A 20,586-nucleotide genomic window follows, 5' to 3' on the forward strand; every position below is an offset into this window, starting at 1 on the left:
ACCCCTAAATACTCCAAGTAATAATCCAACCTGTTTTCCTTCTCCCCCCTTCAACAATTATTTTTGTTCTTAATTATCTAAATAAATAGCTAAATATATACACAAAGCGTCAAAGTCCCACTTTTTACATCTAGTAACACTTGAATTTCCCTTTGCTTGTGAAATGACTCAGAATTAGATAAGTGAAAATATTACAGTGTAGCTTTTAAAGGTTAGTGGCACTTGCTTATTGATATAAAAACTCAATGAGGGACTGCGTTTGTGAGGGGGCGCTAATGCAATACAGAACCTTTCGCCTTGGGGTCACTGGATCAAATCTGCCTCTTGTGCATAGTAACCAAAGTTTGCTACAATTTAAATTTTCAGTGCCCTACATAAATTAAACATGCAGAAATTAGAGATGGAAAAGACCTGTTACAGCTTGCAGCCTATCCCCTTACCGGTACAGAGCTGTTCTCTCTAGCATGTTTCCTGATTATAGATTTTCCAGTTCCCAGTAAGTCCAGTGCATGTTGCAAAGCAAAGCAGCTAGTATTTTAGTTGACATTAAGCGTAATTGGGTCCTGGAGAACCCCCCGCACTGGGCCTGAAGGTGTGTGTATGGCGGGGGAGTCCTGCAAACACCCCCTTGCTGCAAACATCCCTCACAGGCGGTGGCAAGGGGACCACTGGCCAGGAGTGCCATATACACTCCCCCCCCCCCCCCCCCCCAAACTACCTGGCATGGGTGAGCAAGCAAAGTCCAGCTCCTTCCTACCTGGTGCAAAACATCCTACAGTATCGAGTGATTAACTGAATTTCATTTTCACAGCCTCACTTATTGCCCTTTAAACTCCTACCAATGTCCCTTCCATAAGCAAACAGCTGTAGGTCACAGTCTTAAATTGTAGGCCTGATGGATTAGTTCAGGTAGCTAAAGGAAAGGGAAGCTATTAGTTCAGACATTGATATGAACTAAAATTTTCCCAAAGTTTGGAAGAGATCAGTACAGAGAAGCTTGGTTGGGGCTTCCTTCTGATTTAAATGAAAGGGTTTGAACCCTATTATTTTTTACAACTTCCATTTGCAAGTAATTAACCGAGCTGTAGAATCCCCATTATTAAGTGCTAGGGACTGCATACTGACAATATTAAAGTTAGTCTTGTAAGGTATTTAATGACTACTGCTGGCTATGTGACTATAGATACACATGAGGTTTGCAGGCTGAGAAAGGAGAAAAAAAAAGTAGCAGTGGCCCATTTCAAAGTAACATAAACATGTCATAACTTAAACCAGTTTTCATTCTCTAGACAGGAGTCCAAGTGGGGCTACTTTAACTTACCCACCTCTGAGTGCCTCAAGGTGCAAGTTACAACACTGAGACAGTGTAGAGTATAAGTGGGATTTCCTCAGGGCTTCTAATTTTGGCCACATGTGCCTGTCCCACAGACATTATAATCCAACATTTCCTGTTAAAGAAGCTGGATATACAAACACAGTCTTTAAAATTATCAGAGTATTTTTAGAAAGAAAATTAAACTCTGTTGCTACCTTCATGCCACAAAACCCCCAAATCCCAGTGGAGGATCCTCTGTTGAAGCAGCTCCCCACACACCCCGAGCTGGTGCCCGGCAGGTGCTGCTGTAAGAGCGGCCTGGCTCGCTGCCCTCTCCCAGGCAAACAAGCACAACCATAGCCTGGGACTCCCACGTACCCTATAAAACACAGCGCTCTCCATTGGCATTGCAACTCTAGTAACACAGCAGTAAGTTAGTTAACTTATTTCTGATATTCACAGTGCCAAAGCTTCAGTTGTTGAAAAATTCAAGTAATTATAAAGGAAGATGCTTTGGATTTCAGAAATTTCACAGTCAAATGGTTAAAAAATAATAATAAAAAAGGAACACAAAGCAGGAATACAAGCAATATAAAATAATTGTAGTGAATTTGTAAAGGAAACACTGCACACTTCTCCAACGGAAGAAAAAAAAGGAAAGAAGAGAAAAAACCCAACTGTGTTGTTAAATGTCTTTTTAAACACAGATTTAGAGAATGAAATTGAGGGTTATAAACTAGTAGCCAACAAAAGCAAAAAAGGCTGGAATGCTGGTAACCAATTGCAAGCACACAATCCAAGCAAAACATCTTGAGTTGCTAGTACTGTAATAAATTACAGTTTTCACTTTTGTATTGTGCAAGTGAAAACAGCATTAAGTCAAGCTTGAGAGAAGGAGAGTTAAAGGATGACCTTTTCAGTTCACCCACACCCATTACAAGTAGACGGGCTGCAACATGGAGAATAAATAATGAAAAAACAAAGCCTATCATTGTGTTAAGGGGCAGATCCTTCTCCCATAAAATGGGGTTCCTGTGTTGCTGAAGAGTTAATTGTCAGGTAGCAATAGATAAAAGCCAAACCAGACTCTGGGATGGTATGCTATGGTGGCTGTTATCTCATTTTGTCCCATGGATTAATTTTCCCCTCTTTAACTTTAATTAGATAAAAGTCTTGAGGCAGGAGGTGGCCCAGGAGTGCTCAAAGGGCAAGAAGCGGTCAAGAGCTGGTTTCTCTCAAGCTTTGATTAGCCTATTTGATAAGTGATACCAAGCACCCCAACTGGTTAATGAACAAGGGGTTCCCGCGAGGTAAGTGAATGGGAAATTTAGCCTCCCCCACAAGGACAGTGAATATGTAAACTTCTGTCCTTCAGTTAGGTGTCTACTATGGTTAGGAGTAAGGGTGATTTATATCCTATCCGGGTCCTGGAGTGTATCTACATTGATTGACTCCCTTGATCTTGACATCAGTCATTTAGCTCTCAGAGAAAGGGGGAACATAGGAGATAATGAAAGCTACATTAAAGAAGGTCTTACCATTTACGTAAACGTTATTCTATCTTCAAAGGCAGAACTGTCTTTCAATAGAAAGGAGATTTATTTCTTACTTGACAATATTAGAAAGAAAAAGTTGCAATGTCTTCAATATTGAACATGTAGCTTTGGTGCCAATCTCTACCTCTGGGGCTTGTCTCTTCGTTTTTGACTATAATTGCATTAAAGTTGCACTGCATAACATTTACAAACACTGGAGCAGACACAGTAATCTTTTTTGCAAAGAGACTTCATCCTTTCTCGGAGAGAATGAATAACAAAGAATGAAGAACAGAAGGGAGAAAGAAACTCAGGCTGAAGAGCGTGGAGAGTAAGAGCAGAAGTGTAGGAAAAAAAATACCTTTAAAAGCTCATGCATAATTGTCTATTAAATGTGGGACTTCTGCGCATGTAAATCCATGGCAGTAGAAACCAGGACATTTCAATAAAACTAAAATGCACCTCACAAATGGTCCCTTGGTGAATATCACCTACATAATAAGATTTTCCCGGCTGGGTGCCAGGTTCTCCTTGGCCCTCAGAATGGGGGACAGATCTGGGGCACACCAAGGAGGGAGGGAGCCTGGCAGGAGGAGGCAGTAATCTCACTCCACTCAGCAGGTCACCCACCAGGCTGCCTGCAGCAGGAACATCAATTAAAGCAGCATTTTTGAAAATGCTGAGCAGAAAGGTAATTTGTACAGCTGAGAAGCAGGGCCACATTATCCCTCATGGAAGGCTGTGTTAAAAAAAAAAAAAAAAAAAAAAAAAAAAAGAAAGAACAAGTTCTCTTGGTTAAACATCACTAATTCTGCTACAAAACAACTTCCCTTAGAGAGGCTTACAAAATCTTGAGGGCAGTAGATAAAGTGAACGAAGAATCGTAATTCACTAGATCCTGCAGTATTACACCTGGGGAGCTTTTGTTGAAATTAGGAGATCAGTTTAAAACAGACAAAAGAGTTCTTTGCACAGCAAGTAGCAAAACTGTGGAATTTGTTGCCACAGGAGATTTTAGAGGTACCAGCAGTTCAAAAAGGGATTAGACAAATTCATGGACATAAAAGGTCATAAACAGATACTAAAGGAAATGGGCAGGGTTGCGTCTCTAACATCTATAATGCAAAAATTGTGGATGCTGGGGGAATACAAAGAGGGTGAATTGCAGAAAGTAGCCATGCTCTCATGGTCTTAGTAAATTGCACCTCCTATTGCCAGAGTCTGGGGCAGTGTTGGGCTAGATGCACTGGTCTGACACAGTAGGGTACATCTTTATGTTCTTATCTCTTAAATCGGATTTGGCTGTATCTAGTCCTTCAGACATAGCCAAACATGGATTCTTCTATTAAAATTTATTTTTATTTTCTGTCTAGCTTCAGGGCAAATCACACTTATGCTTTTCTTCTTAAACCATGAATTAATCTCCTGAAGTCAAGTAGTCAACAAAATAAGACTTTTTTCATCTTAACTGTGTCTCTCAAAAAGTTTCAAATCTGCCTAATATACAAAGTGCATGTTATATACCTGAGGAAAAGACTCTGTTGTTGAAAGTAGCGTAAAGATGCAACAGCATTGAGATTAGAAGTAGAGAATTCATAGTCCATAATCATCTTATTAAATATGTCAAAAATTAGGGCAAGAAAGACAGACCGAATTAAGTTAAAAAATATTGGGGCAAGTCTGTGTATTAACTAGTATGTTTTAGGGAGAAGATGTGCAAAGAAAATCTTCAGTTGCTAAGTCCTATATGGAAAGTTTGGTAACTAGCAGTCATAACATTTGCACTTTAAATGGAATGTGATCCTCTGTCTGGAAGAACTGGTCATTAATATGGAACCTGCTGAGCTGGAATACTCCTGTTGTAATGAATAATTTCTTTGCAGTGAAAGAACAAAAATATATAGCAGGAAGAGAAGAGAGATACATTTTTTTCTTCCTCTTCATCTCATACTGAAGAACTTTTTTTCCTATTCTGAACAAAGAAACACAGAATTTCATGGTTTGAGGAATCTAGATTTTAGCACCAGCATCAGGTCACTGAACTGTAACTATGCTAATCAGGAGAAGCCCCAGAATTCAATAGTCTTTACAGCCTTGCTGTCCCTCTTCTTCTATTGAGATAAACAGAAGGAAGGGCTAGCATCTCCCTACATCCAAAATGAAGTGACATTAATACATTTGGCCAGAGCAAGCTAGTAGGAAGCTCATAGCAGTCCTCCAACAGCATCTCTGGACAGGTAACATCTACAGACTGATATCTTTAAGGTTATGACAGTTCAGCTATTTCCTTGACCTTTTCTCCATAATATTTAAAAAGAAGAAGAAAGAGAAAAAGCTAAACTTAAGAGATAAACAATCCTACTGCAAAAAAAAAAATTCATCTAAATAAATCACAAAAAAACCTCACTAATAATCAAAGCACAGTTAAGACTGCATAAAAAAAAACTTTATACAAGAAATTATTCTTCAGGTGATGGGCGATTAGCTGTACTTGGCTTTGAGGTTTCAGCTCTCTCACTTCCCCACTCTTAAGTAAACTGTAATTAATGACAAATCAAAGAAAAACACATCTGACCTTACATTTATACCTGGGATTTCCTCAGGTCTGTGGTGTTGTATCTGAAAGAACAGAGAATTCATGGGCAGAATTCCTTGATGGATTTATTGGCTTATTTAAAAAGAAAAGGGAAAAAAAAAAATATGACTACTGCTCTGTAGCTTTTGGCCTACAAGACTACAGTCTGTGCTGATAGTCAACCTCTATATCAGATCATGAACTCTTAATTTAGTGACCAAAAATCCAGAGCCATAAAGCTATTTCTAAATTACAGTCCCTAATTTCTCAATACAACGCAGGCAAATCCCTGTCACCAGCCCTCAGAACATCCACTGGACAGACATCCCAGCTAAGCAAATAGTTTAGCATAACATACCCACAAGTCCACAACATTAGATGAGAATCACACATGTGCATAAAGTCTGCTGTAGACGTTGCCTACAGAAAACTGCATTCATGCTTTGTCAGGGTATAGCGTATAGTCAAGGTGATAAATCACCTCTGTTTGTCCAGTCTCCCTCCCCCAGCTGCACAGTGACTAAATACCTCTACTAACCAAGTCTTTTAAGTTAAATCAACCTTTTAAGGATTCCTCTTTCTTAATACTCTAACATGCATGGGTTCACAAAATTAAATTACAATATTTTTATCTGTTTGGGATCAGCACTGTTTCCTCCTCCTTGTGTTTACTTTCCTTCAGTAGCTGACATCAAAATGTTTTCTGGAATGCTGGGACTAAATAAGTTATGCTTAACTCAATATCTAATACAAATAGCCCTGGGGAAGCCTCAGCAATACAATCATAAAAGCTACAGTTTCTTTTAATAGCTTGCCACACTTTGCTGATATAGTATTTCTCTAATCACCAATCTTTACGTGCCTTCCTGACCTTGGAGCTCTCTGTCCAAATGACTTTGTGATATCAAAGGCTTGTGTCATTGGAAGAGTGAATGGCTTTCATTTTTCTCCCTGAAACTTCCGGTTCCTGGCATCTGCAAAGAATTATTCCAAGCAGTGTTTTGCTGCCTTGCGGCCAGTGCCCTGTAGTGGCCTGACTGATGGAAGTGACTTTTCCCCAAAAGGTTACTGTGGTCATCGATGGGCGGGTGCCACAGCTGGGGTGGAATCAGTCCTGCTTTCTCAGCTGATTTGGTTCGACTACTAGGCTACCACATAATTATGCTACAATAATTAATTGCCATATTTTTTGGAAAGCATCAAATAAATAGATTATATACCATTTAACAGTGGAACAAAAACCCTCCAAAACCAGCACAGATTCTGAAGCCTTAGTATTATTTAATACTTACTTCTTTAAAAGCTTTTAAATTAGTATTTAAATAACTGCTGAAGAGGGACCTGGGGGGAAAAAAGTCACTCAGCAGAACTTTGTACAGTGTGAACGTCCAAAATTCCAGTAGTGGAACAGAGATGTGCAATGATATTAATTTACATGGCACTGACTATTCAAGGAAAATTTTCAGAACAATCAAGCTCCTATTTAAAAAAGAAATGAAAAAGCCATTGTGCTCTGGTCATTTCTAAACCATGAAAGAGTAGGTGGCTGGATCCAGATACTCAGCTATTTAGTCTGCATGATTTGTCTCATTTAAAGTTGAATCCCTTTTCTTCAGCTCCCAGTCTGCTTTCTCTTCTTTCTCTTTGTCCTTTTACTTTAATTCCTCATATAGCTCTCTGTGTATTTCATGTTATTTATATAAAGACTAAAAATCAAACCTATATAGGTAATTACTATGCTGAAACAAACTAGATTAGTTTTTTATGCGGAAGGAGGTGGTTTTTTTGTTTTTTTTTTTTAATATTTTAAGTGTATTACAGTAGCACCTTAGCTCCACAACTGCAGTCAGGAGTCCTTACTGCTGAGCACTGAACTCTCGTATCGCAAAGAACAAACTCCTTGAAATCTCAGTAGTTAAGATAGATAAAGTTAGGATGAGATAAGAGGACACAAAGGCTTAGAGAGGTTAAAAGACCGGTCCAAGCTCTTATAGCTTATCAGTAACAGAAGAAAAAAAGTTGGATTTCTGAGTTTTAAGAGATGGGATGGAGACAACATTCCTCAGAGATGGATTATATAGTTAAATTACTTGAATTAAGTTTTAATTCAAAGGATAAATATTAAAACAAAACAACTTTAGAGATCCAAATCTTCCCAAAACAAGACAACTTAACCTAAGCCTTTCTCAGAAATTTCAGCTACTGGTGCAGCTATTTCTGCAGCATGGGTCTTAACCTTTTTATTAAGGGAAATGGGGAGGATCCTCTGGCTACCTCCCTCTGTGGGGCAGAACTGACTCGTACAAGAGCCAAAAATCTTTCCACAACGAGAGGGAGCCAGCCATGCCCCTGCTCAGGGCCTCTCACTCTTTCCTTTCTCATTAAAATACGAAGGTTGGGTGAGACAACTCGCACCTTTGGTCTAGGCATCGAGTGTGCGCGCTAGTCACCCTAACCTTCCTTCCTTAGTCTGGGCACGAAACCAGGTGTTTTAAGGCATGGTTCATTCAATGCATTAGCTACAACACACGACCCACACCTTATTTTCCCTTCTGTTGTCCTGTTCCCTCTAACATGAGGACAAAAATAGATGCCTATTATGCGAATGCCTGATGTTAGCCAAGAGGAATCTACCAATTAGCTTCTGTCCCAGACACTCTCTCTATTTTTTTTTCCCTAAAATTTTCAGTGGCCTCAACACTTCCAGACCTTGTCAGATGGCAGATATTTATAAATTACAACAGGTTTTTCTTCCTGTCATGTGCACTTGCAGTATGTTATTTCCAATGTAACAAGATTAATTTCAGTCTTAGCAATAATTGCACAAGTAGCAAAACTTTGCTGATTTCAAAAGAATTTGGCCCTACTAGCTTGCGTTACTTCACATAACACTTTTCACACTGAATGGATGCTTTGAATCTCCAGATATTACTAATGTTACTACCAAAACACGACTAGCTCTGAAAGTGAGCTCAGTAACTGCTTAGTCTCACACACAAAATAGGCTACAGGTTAGATGAGATAGCAGAGAATGGATGCCTCCATCTGAAGTCATATTGAATCTAACTTTTCAAAGCATTTTTTAATTATTTATCAGGACCTCATTCTGTATATACTTGAAATCAGAAGTCAAGCTGATTAACAGGTTTACATAATATTCATTAGAAGTCTTATAACTTCATGACAAAAGAAAAAAATGATAGTATAGCATGTATTCTATAAAATACATTAGAAATTACAGCAATCTTACAAGAATACTATTGTATGATAGTAACAGTCATCAGGGCTTAAATCCAGGTTAAAAAAATGAACACAGATATAGCCCACATTTTCGTTTGTCTTCATGTGGGCTGTGAGGCAACAAACAACCCTGCCTCATATTTCCAACCATAAAAGAAAAAGTTTCCGAATTCTCCACAGAGCGACTAAAAATGAGCAAAAGAGGCCAGGTAGCAGCAGTCAGATTCTTCCAAACTAAATTGTATCCATGTGTATAACACATTTCGATGTCCAAATTCACGTATCCAAATGGCTCTTTGAACTTTTATGTTGAAAAGAGAGGTATTTCTAAAATTGTTACTAAAAGTCAGCTCAGTCATAATCTATTCCTTTTTCTTTTCAAATGTCACTATTAAGCATTTAACTGCTTTAATTAGTTTTGTCTACTGAGACTAGCAAAGAGAAACTCCAAGACCCACAGTCAAGGTAGGAATTTTAAAAAGCAGAGAGGGGAGAAGCTGAGGAATTCACTGTCTGCAAGGACACCTCTGGATAGCGTTAGCTTTCCGAATGGGTTCAGGGCTAGATCTGCCACATCTTAGCATATCTGCTGATATCGGAACCAACGGTGGACTAACCCCACGTTGTTCCTGGGAAGAAACCGTCAAGTGCATCCTGTATTTTAGCATACTGACAGGATGCACTTTGCAGATTTGACAGGACCTGACAGTTTGAACCAAACTCCAAAGCTTTCAGGTGTTCTGTCCACATTTGTGGTTCTGCCATGGGACCAAGAGAGGTTTGATGACCCCATTCTTTTTGGAAAAGTTTTCTGACACCAGTGAGGTTTGTAGGCAGCCTCAAATGAAAGCGTGGATGTGGGGTGCCAGCCCTGGGGAGCGCTCTGGGATTGCCCAGCTCGAGGTGTTGCTGGTGCAGCTCTCAGGAATCAGGGTAGACCAGTAATGCCACATCTGCCATGCACTGCGTGTGCTCTGTGTACCACTTTGTGGGCCAACTTTTCCTTTCCAGCCTCTAGAAAGGATTAAACATATCTGGAGAAAGCCAGGAGGAAACAGAGTGGGTTCTCCAAACAAGACTAAGGACAATGTCCCTAAAGATGCAATGACTGGAAAAGTTTCCTGGGCCCTTTCCCCATGATTACTCTATGTGGGTCACAGAGATAATCTTCTTTCCTGCTCTTACCCAGTCTATCCAGAACCCTTTTGTCACCACCTTAAGGCTGTGGAGTAGGGGTGCTTTAAATTGTCATTTTCCAATACCTAACAGCTGTGATATTTTATAGATTCCATTGCTCTGACTTCTTTCTCCTGCCCTTTTCCAAATCAAGCACAGACAAAACAACTTTCTGACTGTATCTCTACTACTATCTGCTGTAATAAGAAACACTGAAGACCACAGTGCTGCATTATTTCCAAGCTAAAAACCTGTTTGTTTTACTCCAATTTTTTAATAATTGGAGTAATGCAATTATTACTGATGCAATGGTTAAAAGATGGATTTACAGTTCAGGATTTCTAATCACAGTTCACAGTCTTTCTATATCTCAGTTTCCCCATGCGTGAAATACTTCCTACACAGCAGGTGAATAACAGATTATTTGCATGATATCTTTTAATAGGATTGAATGGTGCAAGGGATACACACACACACATATATACGAAACAATTTCACAAGAAGAAAAAAGTCCTTGTGCGAAATAGCAATGAGAAAAGGCAAGCAGCGTAACAGGTTATGTAAACACATATTTTTAAAAGAAAAAAATACATCCCATGTGACATTACATAACATATCTATCTGAAGACAAAAAGAAAAGCTATGAAGTTATTCCCATGAAAAGCTTTAAAAGCTAATAATCCACTGGCATAGAATAAGCAAGCACAGTCCTGTTTTCAGCATGTTAGTAGCTACAGTTCTGCAACACAGGAAAAAAAAGTGTCTCCAAGCACTAAATGATTTCATTTGTCACAGACCCCAAATCTAGAGCATTTGGGGACAGCTATAATGTTATCTTGAGAGAACACAGGGCCAACATAATTAGGAATAAAGAGGTAAGAGGCAAGGGGAATTGCCTGCATAACTTCACTTTGTAAAATCCTCACATGGAAGGTGGCAGGTAGGAAATCTGCATAATAACAAACCTGTCACAAGACAAGGTCAACTAAATAGAACAATTAGAATTAGCGTTTTGCTTTGACTGGTTCTTAGGATTCCTCCTGTCCCCCAAAAATATTTACTAGATGCAGTTTAAGTCATGGTTTTGATTTGGGGTAATATTTTTCATTATGATTTTTTTGTTTGTTTGTTTTTTTCCCCTTCAAGCTTTGCCTAGCTGTAAGAAGACAGTCTTTCCCTTCTTTGTGAGTGTTTTTTTTTTTTTTTTTAAAAAGGAGGAGCCACTGAAGCGCCAAATCCTCTTAAATATCCCACTGAAAACCTAGTCTCTCTAGACTTATAACAGTGTAAATAATACACTCTGCCCCCAAAACAGAGCAACAATGCATTAGGAATTCATTAGTGAAGGAGATAAAGCAACAAGGCTGTCTGTGGAGAAAGTTCTTTTGGGAACTGCTAAAAGCCCTCTGCTCTCTAACCACATCCACACAGTTCTCAGGAGGCTTCATTTTTGCTCCCTGGCTTGCTCATCTGCTCCTTACAGGTTACTTGTGGTCTGCCTTCTTTGGCCACCAATTCCAGGACGTTCTCAGGCACATGGACTTCTTTCCAGGCATGCCGTCAGGCCATGCTTGGGGAGGTGCTTTAGTAACTTACTGCAGTGGAGCCTTTCCTCAAATATAAACTAAGCTAGCGCTCTGTCTAGTTGGCCTTTAAAGCAAAAAACAAGTGATGCTAAATCACTAAGCAGCCATCCCATGAAAAATTAGCCATTTGAAAGTGACTTTTGTTTTGATATTGGGGCAGTTTTAAAAATTTTAATCAATATACTTAAAACATTGAATTTTCTACTGTATTGAAATGGAGTACAGTAAGGAGCAACAGAGCCCAGGTAAGGAACATACATTAAAGTTCAGTCTCTAGTTTTAGGTCCTCAGGTCTCTTGAGCGTACAAACTTTCTCCCCTGCAAGTTAAGCCTGTATATTTAGGATAGGGATCTCTTTTAGACAGAGAAAACGTGATGTTGGCTGTTGCAGCGCTAAAACCTTTTTGTAGCTTGATCCAGTGACCCACTTCCAGAAGTGCTATATTTTGACAAGTATTCTTATTTGCCCCTCTCCCCCTGCTTCTGCGATTGTCATTTTAGCCATTCTCTTGGTTTCTAGTTCTTCCAATTTTTTTTTTAACATCTTATCATGTTGGAGGATTCTGGAGACATGCAAAAACATGAAAAACCTCAGTTTTTTTTGGAAAAAGAATAAAGTCAAGAAACATTTTTTGACTTTAGGACCACCAAAGACATTTTCAACAAACAAGCAGAATAGCTTTCAAATCTTAAAGTGAAAAGAAAGTGAAGAGCATTATCGCAAAGAAACATGGGTGAGGAGAGAAGGGAGGAAACAAAAGCTTATGACATTCAGTTATTTGGATTTTGTAATACCACTCTCTCTCTCTCCTCATTTTCAGTCCCTTCCTGTTTTGTTTTCCACACACCACTTTATGATAGCACTCTACCCTCAGGTTCTTTTTTTCAATGGAACATGTCTGAAATACACTGTGCTTGAGAAAGTTCAAAGTTCACATTAATTAACCCTTATCATAAAATATATTAAACATTATGATCTGTTCCAAATGCACCTTAGAGGGCCAAGATTTGTTTAATGAATGAACATTATGTTTTCTTTTGCAGTCTACATTATAGAAATAGTGCTGTGTGAGCACATACTATTTTCCACATTTTTTGTATCCTCTGGTTATTCCTAAATCAACAAGCACGCAAGTTTTTCTCTGCTTTCAGTTAACCTATCCTGGCAGTTTTCTCCTTGTTGAAGGCAGTGAAGCCTATGCTGAGAAGCACATAGTAGGAAAGTCCCTGGATTCAAAGAACACTTTAAAGTAATCTTAAGATTTTCAGCACAGTTTTGTTCAAACTATAAATAATTGATATTGTTTCAAATAAAAAACAAGTATAACACATTGTACTTCTTATTGGTTGCTGAAATAGGATTTAGTTTATAGAATATCTGGAACTTGTTTTATTTCACTATAGTGTCCATTTTCTCATACACAGCATACTTCTCCTTATATTCGAGTCATATTTTGTAGAGTCTCAAATCATATCACTGTCTAGTCACTACACATCACTATTTCTCTGTGTGTCAAACCTCAAAGAAATGGGAAGATGAACATCTGAGAGGGAAATTAGATTAAAAAAATTAAATAATTTTTAAAAACAATTTGGAGTATTTGCAAACATGTGTTTACAGGTGTTTTAAGAACGTGTATAACTTTTATCATGAATATGCTGGAGAAAGGAAGCCTGCTTACATTTTAACGTTCAAGTAAACTGTGATCTCTGAAATCTTCTGAGGGACAGAAGTCTAACAAGAGACTAGAATTCATCAGGTTACATCTCTGCTGTCACATAGGTGACAGCAGAAATAGGTGGTTTGTTCAGAACTGTGGTGCACAATAGCACTGCAAAAGCCCATTGGAGTTTGTGCTTTAGATGCAATGATCCATGGAGGTAACTGAGCTGGTAAAACCCCTTGGTTATCTCTCTTCTATTTGCTCACCATATAGTCCATAGCTGCTCCCTAGAAGGCACCTGCAAAGGACTTCTGCATGCCATGATGATTTTGTCCTTAGACACCTTATTTGTTAGCATGTGTGTGGATTATTTATTAAACAACGGGTTTATGCAAGATTTCTTTGTTTATGTAGAGCAAATATGAAAATCTATGCACTTTACAATAAGACCAAAGCAGAATCTACTGAAGCATGCAAACACAGCTCTCCAGCAGGAACTGCTGAATTTTGCCTGGATATTATTTTTCCCTCTGCAAAAAGGCCAAACTAATGATACTTCACTGGGAGGGGGGGCCCACAACCTACAAATCTGCTCCAAAAAAAAAGTCTACATGAAGTAACACTAATATGGTTTACCAATACTGTTAAAGAGAGTACAGTGATATTTCCTAGAACAAAGAAAGAGATGGGATAGGTGCTTTTTCACTAATTAGTTTTGATCAACTGACAGTTTAAATGAAGGACTGTTGGAAAGCTACTAGGATTAGGCAGTTGTTATGTGGTAAAAGATTACATAAACTATTTTCTCTTTACATCAAAGTAAAAGAAGCAAATGCTTGCTTCACCGAAAGTGAGGGCAAGAAATGCAGACAACATTTTCTATTAGTATTCATTTCTGCACTTCTTTATATTCCTTTTCTGGAAAGTACCAAATATTAGAAATACCACAAGGCTTTTCTGAAACTAGAAGTAATAAAGTAACCAGAATCTTCTAAAAAGTTTAAAAAAGTAAAATCGAGAAACAAAAAGAACCCACCACAACACGTAAGATGTTCATATACTCTTTTTCTCCTCTCCACCATACCTCCAATTATTTCTGTATTTTAAATCGCCAGGAGAGTCAGAGAATGAGAGAGAGATTCAGCCAGGAATGCAAATTCTCAAGGAGGTGCTGCATTTACTTTGGATGTATGCTGCATGCACCACAGAGTCAGCAGTTTAGTAGAAGTGACAAAAGTCAAGTACCTGCCAATGTCAGGAATGGAGAAGGCAGATGAAAGGCACTTCCTACAGGAGTGGGAATCATTGAATAAAACTAGCAGCTCAATATCTTTGGAATTTCCCTCCAGCACAAAGTTCTCGGTCTTTAGGGTCCTCCTCATTCTCAATCTCACTCCCAGATGCCATTTCCCATTATTCCCCTTCTTGTAATCCCTCTGTGCTTCAACATAGTTACTGCCCGGCTCATCTTCCTTCCTAAAGGCAACTGAAGACTTCTCAGTGCACATGCCCATCTTTGACTCCTTACCTACATTTGGTCAGGATGGCCCTTGTTAGGGGTCTTTAGAGGCTCGGATATTTTGAAGCTCCCTGTCTAAGCGGGAACTTCCACTGTCTCTCCCTTTCAGCCCACAGGTCAGCAACCTACTTACCGACCCCACCATTATATCTAACAGCCAGAGACAAGGGCTGTGACCCCAGCCCTGACCTATGCATCCAATCACATAGCCCACCATACGGGACGAACCCTTTCTCACATGACTTGACAAAGGAGCGTACCCATGTCATCCCATTATTAGTCCTTCCTCTTTCCCACCTCCTTGAGCCGCTAGACAAAAATTTTGCCATTTTAGTAGTCTTCTGCTGTCCCAAAGGTACTCCTGCCCTAGGAGGGAAAGGTGGAAGGAAAAGGGCAGACAGCTCTGAAACATCAGCTTTGTTGGTGCAGGAACCAAGGAAGAAGAAAAGGGCAGTGGGTGGGGGTCATGTCCTAGGCAGTTACTGCAGAGGAGGCCACCCCATAAAATAACCCATATTGGTTATGGGTTGCTTGGCAACAGCCTTTCTGTAGTCCTGAGAGAGGCAAGGGGAGGCAGATGGCACAGGGTTATTTTGCTGTATGCAGCAGCCTGCTGCCCAAGGCAGCAGATTGCCTAGGACTGCAGGCAGTGCTAGGGTGGGACTTTCATATCTGTTTTATGTCCACACCCAACACTCAGTTGATAGGACTTCCTGTTTCACCATTTTCCAGGCCAAGCTTTATGTTGCTTGGATTACAGCAACAGACAACTCAGTTCTGCAAAAGTGCTGATCATTTGTGACTTAATACACTAAAATGCCACAAGGCTAGAGGCCTTACTGCTTTCTGTCTACTCTTGTTATAATCCCTTCTGCTTGCTCTATCAGTGTTCCTATGTCCATATTTGCTATTTATTTAACTTCCATAAAAAGCTGATTCTGAATTTACCTATGACTGTATATTTCAGATGGTGACACTGAATTTTTCAAGTTTTAGTGAAAGTGATGACTGTGGAAGTTTGTGGCTTTATATATGATTCTGTCAAAAATAGCATTGGTAGGGTTTCTTGGTCACCTATTTTCTCCAAGTGACAGAACAATTTGAAAGAAGGCCTCTCAATATATTCCTTTTTAGAGGTACCTCAGACTAATTAATGTCCATTTTAGATTACACACCTGCATTTCCACATTTGTGCACACAAGTATTTTCAGATCTCATGACGTATCTTTGCTCATTTCCTGAGGGCAACAGGTTATGGATTTGTTGGAGGACAATGGGCAAAATGACTGTTTTCTGTGAACTACTGTTCACAGAACTGCTGGATTAAAAGTTCTGCTTCTGCTTACTTAAATCCCTTTTTATCCTTAGCACTCCTTGTTTAGAAGTTACTTTCTTTGGTATTTCCCCCCTTCCAATGATAATCAAGGTCAGTTGTATTAGTATTTTCATGAGGTCCGTGGTTTCTGGAGCATTGCTGACTGCCTTTCAGCTCTGTGGGAGTTCCTGGTTGCTCAGGGATTCTGGCTGAATCAGACATTTGATGACACAGTTTTGGCTGCAGGTTGCCACTACAGGTGCCCTAAAGCAGGACTGAGCTTTGTTTGCTGCAAGTAGAGGTTGTTTTGCTGGACACAGCCAGTAGCTGGTTTGGGTGACCCTTGCGTGCATTCAGTTAGCCCTGCACTGGGAAGGAAGAAGGGCAAGAAGGATGATAGGGGGGAAAACTCCCCACCTGTCCCTGCATTGCTGCAAGGGCCTTAGAGAGGCTGAAGGCATATGACTGCCAACACAAACCAATGGACGAGACAAGGTAGCAGAGCAAGCATCAGAAACAGCTTTTAGAGGAAGGAGCTAGAGGAAGTACTTAGAAGGCTGTAAGTTCTCCTCCTGGGAAGGTTTTATTTCAGCCTCACTTAAGGCAAGACTTCCTGCAACAGATATGTATTTTTCCTTTTCAGAAATAATTAGTCCTTTGTGTTATTTTCAGAAAACAATGTAAAAGTTATAGAAGAGAAGTGACTGGAGAACAGAACCTAAAGAAAGGCTTTGAGACAAAGAAAAATATCACAATATTTAAAGCCAATATCATCATTGTTTTAGCTTGTAAAATTAGTAACACTGAAGCTTTTTGGGGGAAGGTATAAATGCATAGTATATGAAGGATTTTTAACAATTAATAGACATTAACTCATTTCATACTTCACACATTAGAGGTGTATCAACAGATAGTTATCAACTCTGGCTAAAGGTATTTGACAGTCTACTAAGCACTAAGTAATAAGTACCATTAGGAAAAGTAAATTTTGATGTTAAGAGAGTATTTTAATCACAATACAAAAAAGCAAGAACATAAGCATTGAAGAGAATCATTAGAATTCCAGTACACACGTTCAAACTAAGGATTTACTTAACAGTGATCACGCTAAATATCAACATATCCAACAAAGATAAAAAGCAAACAGACTGCTAGGAGAGGCAAGAAAAATACTTATGTTTGAGTCCTAGTATTTTTTCCTATGCAAGACAAAATACCGTGAAGGAACAATAATTCATAGACAATTCAGCTATGCTTTGTCATCCAACACAGACCCACTGGATATACTTGCACATCACCAAACACTAGTTCTCAAAGCCATTAGAAATAAGTAAGTAGCTTTCATTAAAATCCTCAAAACATACAAAACATTAAGCACTAAAACATAGGAACCACATTTATAGATAAAAGGAACATTCACACCAACCCAAAGTGATTGCAGCTCCTTCTAAACAACAACCATCACAGTAATACTAGGAGAATAACAAATATTTACCTACCATGCCTCTAAAAGGGGTCATCTTCTGTTCAGATACTGATTCTAAAACCCTCCTCAAAATAATTACTGAAGGAAGGCCTGAGCCACTTTCTAAGGAAAACTATGAGTGGCTCTCAACTCACTGCAGGGTTGGTAGATGAGGTCTTAATTGCCTCCCTCTACTAATGAACTAATCTCTAGCACCTGGAACTAGCAGGCTCCACACAGGGCAGGCAGGGCTCAGGTTACCAAAGAAATGCTCCAAATATATTCACACAAATCACTAACCCTGCAGATGTGCAAATATTGCTTTTGTCATATTGCTGGAGAGATGGACATATGTTTGCAGTGCTGCTGCACATAAAACCTAAAGATGAATTCATTGTATTACGTTAATCCCTTCCAGAGGCCAGGTGGGCATTTGGGAAGCCAGATAAGCGTGTTGGTTATCCACATTACTCTTTGCATTAATCCACTTGTTATGTGATAAAGAATATCTCAGACATTCAGGGTGTAAATATATAAATGGCTGGAAAAAATATATGCACATCATGAATGGCTATTGTCTGTAAAATGAATTCTAATCAAGAGTTTAACCTAAAATGTTTGCTAAAATCTGAACAAGGCCAAACTTTGATGATGTCTAGAGTTTTAAGATTACAGTTAAAAAGACCTGGAAATTGCTAGAGGAAGTAAGCCAGCCCCAGTGTAAGCCCTGTGAGACAAACTACTACACTTTTAAAGAATTTTTAAAGATTTTCACTGGTAAACCATTCTCTATGACCTCAGAAATTAAATCAGGTGTCATACAGCTTTCCATCCAACCTTCCACAGATTTGTTCTTCTTCCGTGGACAGATTATGCTGATAAACATGTGTCAAGTTCTAGGTATGTGTCTGGTTTCATTTGAGGAGGGAAGAATGATATAAACAAAACATACTTTAGCAGGAAAGTACAGGGGAGCAGGAACAAGCTGTCTTCTTGGTCTTTGACAAATTGCTAAAATGCATAGCTGGCTGGCTTTTGATAAAATTCATCCAGGTTAAGTAACATTAAAAAAAGAATTATCCTGATTTATTCATGTGCCTCAACATAACATTACTGATATTGATTACTTAGACAAAACACCTAGTCTTTTTACAAGCACAAGTAAGAACATCTTTCTGAATTATCTACCATGTTTCATAGCATACCACATTTTGCCCCCGCTTCTTCCAGACACCACAAAAGATCAGATAAACCCACTTATATTGACTCTTTCAGGTCAGAGACCTGAATAGACTAAATTTTAGATATTGATTGAATAATTAACTTATGGCTTTACTGAAAAAAATTGTTCAGGCATTGCGCAAGTGAGGTTCAGTTTTGAAAGTAAAAACATGTAGAAAAGACAGCTCTAAAGGCTTAGTGCTCAGAGTCTACCAGCACTGAGGAGAATCCAAAAAGAAACATCCATGCACAGTGCAAATCCCCTCACCCCTCACTGCTGGCCAAATTCCCAAACAGACTTCCTTCAGAAATATATTTAATTAATACTGTTTAATGCAGACTGCCAGCATACACTGAGGTACTCCTACTATCTTGAAGAACATCCCAATAGGGAACAATCCCATTTATCTTCTACTCTCTAGTAATTAGCAGAAAAGTGGGCTCAATTAATTAATTATCATTAGCTAGCATGAACACTAAAAACCAGTAGCAAAAGTCCCTCAGATAGACGAATTACAGAGACATTGTCTATTTAATTAATGCAACCTCTGAGGTTGAAGAGAGCAGCAGAAATAACAACCTTTCCGCTGATTTCATGTGTGATAGTCAGGCTCTGTGTGATGAAGCCAGGCTCCAGCAGGCAGGAGTATTGCTTCTTCCAAACTGCTTAGCTAACCCAGTGCTTTGGAAAAGCAGTTAGGAGCTGGTAAATAGACTAACATCAGGGAGACACCTGCTTGCTGGTGCTTCTGTCGCCATGTGGCCATACGATGCAGAGAACAGTGGTGCCACAGGCAGTAAAATACCTCTTGAGGCTTTGCTATTGAGCACTAAGCCAGCACTGAGGAAAATGAATGCTGTATCCTCACAAAGGGATTTATTTACCTTTTTTCTCCACAGGAAGAATATTCTATGTGATAATATGCATCTATACTTAATTCTTCGCTTCTCCTCGCCACTCACATGCATTCCCAACAAAGGTTATAAAAGATACTTATACCTAAGAGCAGAACAAACGCCCCTCTGAAAATTCACTGCTATTAAAACCATCAGTGAAGCTAAATAAAAGCAATAAGGCACTTAAGCAGTTTAGGAAGGAATCTTATTTTATGTTGTGTTTGTAAGGAAAGGGGTACATAGACTTTCTCAGATACCTCCAAATAATTTTGGCATATATAACACCTTTCTGTCATCATACATTAACAAAAATAATACTAAAAAAAATTTAGGGACTGTATTGAGGAAAGGGAAATGATTCATGACCCTAAACCATTTCTTATAAAACCTCTTTTTGCTTACTCATAATTTTTTTCTATATTTAGTCACTTTAGACAAGGTCCCTGGTGATTTACCCTTCCCATGACCTCAACTTTTTTCACTGAAGAGCTGGTATTAATGTGGCTTTTGAGGCTACCTTTTGAAGCATTTGTTCATGTTTCAGCTGTTACTGATGAGCATTCATTTTCATGGAAGGTTCTTTTTTTAGCATGCAGGAAAGACATTGTCCCTTCCTACCAACACTGGGCTCATTCTGCAGCTAGCGAGGGGCTGGGGTACTCCCAGGGCATTCCCATCTGCCTTGCTATGCAGCGTGAGCTCTGTTTCGCCTCTCTGGACACCGAGCAACACTTCCTGGGCAGACCAGACCCTCAGCAGCCTAATATGCTGTCTTGAACAGGACCATACGGCACTACTAACTGTTATTGGGTTCAGAAAAAAAAAAATCATATATGCCTGCATATCTACCAGGTCCTGGTGAAGATAAATGAAGTCCTAAGATGGAGAAATGAAGTTCTAAGGTGGAGGTCTGAATTTCAGCTGAGTTTAGAGTGCAAACCGTTTTGAAAATATCTCACTTTTACATTCATGTTCTGTTGAGGTTCTAGGTGTATATGTACAAAACAGAAAAATGGGAGAGGAAAATAAAGACTTGGGAAGCAATCCTACTTTGTGGAGTGAGTGAATGCCAAAGTTG

The 20,586-nt window shown here is 39.1% G+C and overlaps 1 protein-coding gene across 16 annotated transcripts in view; it reads left to right on the forward strand.

Annotated features, from left to right (window-relative positions):
* HDAC9 (histone deacetylase 9) overlaps positions 1–20,586 on the forward strand; it is a 508,743-nt gene that overhangs the window by 331,995 nt on the left and 156,162 nt on the right. The gene's annotated exons all lie outside the window — the stretch shown is intronic.

This window comes from Struthio camelus, chromosome 2 (assembly GCF_040807025.1).
Source record: "Struthio camelus isolate bStrCam1 chromosome 2, bStrCam1.hap1, whole genome shotgun sequence".
Classification (NCBI taxonomy): Eukaryota; Metazoa; Chordata; class Aves; order Struthioniformes; family Struthionidae; genus Struthio; species Struthio camelus.